General features: G+C 40.1%; 2 protein-coding genes across 5 annotated transcripts in view; one reads left to right on the top strand and one right to left on the bottom strand.

Annotated features, from left to right (window-relative positions):
* Positions 1-1,181, bottom strand: part of LOC106868264 (syntaxin-5) — a 51,662-nt gene that overhangs the window by 42,789 nt on the left and 7,692 nt on the right. The window lies entirely within an intron of this gene.
* The window catches only part of LOC106868266 (E3 SUMO-protein ligase ZNF451), a 13,861-nt gene that overhangs the window by 7,447 nt on the left and 5,233 nt on the right, over positions 1-1,181 (top strand). The gene's annotated exons all lie outside the window — the stretch shown is intronic.

The raw sequence follows: 1,181 nt of genomic DNA on the forward strand, positions 1-1,181 counted from the left end.
ATATATACGACGGGCTTTCAGTTTCCGTCTACCAAATCCACTCACAAGGCTTTGGTCAGCCCGAGGTTATAGTAGAAGGCGCTTGCCCAAGGTGCCATGCAGTGGGACTGAACCCGGAACCGTATGGTTGGGAAGCAAGCTTCTTACCACACCTGCGCCTTTAGATAATGTAAATTACTTAGGTGATAAATGTGTTCTCCTCATTTGTATATGTCCTTTGGATTCTGGGGATAAAGTTGGGCAGTTGTTGTGCTGATAACAGCTATTGAACCGGAAACGTAAGTCCACGCCTGTTCTTTTACAACTAATCAATAAACTTCTCCCTTTCCTTAATGGCATGCCAATTGTAGAAGATGCTTGAATCTTGCGATTACCTCCACTTCTCAAATGGAGCTTGTATGGCTATAGTTTGGGCAGGAACTGTTTAATTTCCTCATCCAGACGGTTCGTACCTGATATGTACGCATGCGCGCGCACAAACAGATGAATACGTGTTGGTATATGTGTGATATAAGTGGGTATACATATGTTCGAATATATATGCATATATACATGTATATGCATATATATATATATAGATATGCATTTGTGTGCGTTCATGATTCAGTTTTATCAATCGATCGATTGATCTACAGAAAATATAGGAAACGACCCTCATAACGATATCTACTCCGAAGCCGAAACAAATCAACTACCAAAGGAAAAGAAATAAAGACGTACGTATGTATATGTAACAAATGTGAAGGAGCGTGGCTTAGTGGTTAAAGCATTAGGCTCACGATCTTACGATCGTGAGTTCGATTCCCGACTGCGTTGTGTTCTTGAGCATTATACTTCATTTCACGTTGCTCCAGTCCACTCAGCTGGCAAAAATGAGTAGTACCTGTAGTTCAAAGGGCCAGCCTTGCCACGTTCTGTGTCACGCTGAATCTCCCTGAGAACTACGCGTTAAGGGCACGCGTGTCTGTTGAATGCTCAGTCATTTACACGTTAATTACACGAGTAGACTGTTCCGTAAATCGGATTAATTGGAACACTCGCCGTCGTACCCGACGGAATGCCATTTATGTCATGTAGTATATATATATATATATTTTCTTTACGTGCATACGCGTATATTATAGCTGTATATATGAATGTATGTGTATATATATATATATATATATATATATATATATATA

This window comes from Octopus bimaculoides, chromosome 8 (genome assembly GCF_001194135.2).
Source record: "Octopus bimaculoides isolate UCB-OBI-ISO-001 chromosome 8, ASM119413v2, whole genome shotgun sequence".
Taxonomy (NCBI): Eukaryota; Metazoa; Mollusca; class Cephalopoda; order Octopoda; family Octopodidae; genus Octopus; species Octopus bimaculoides.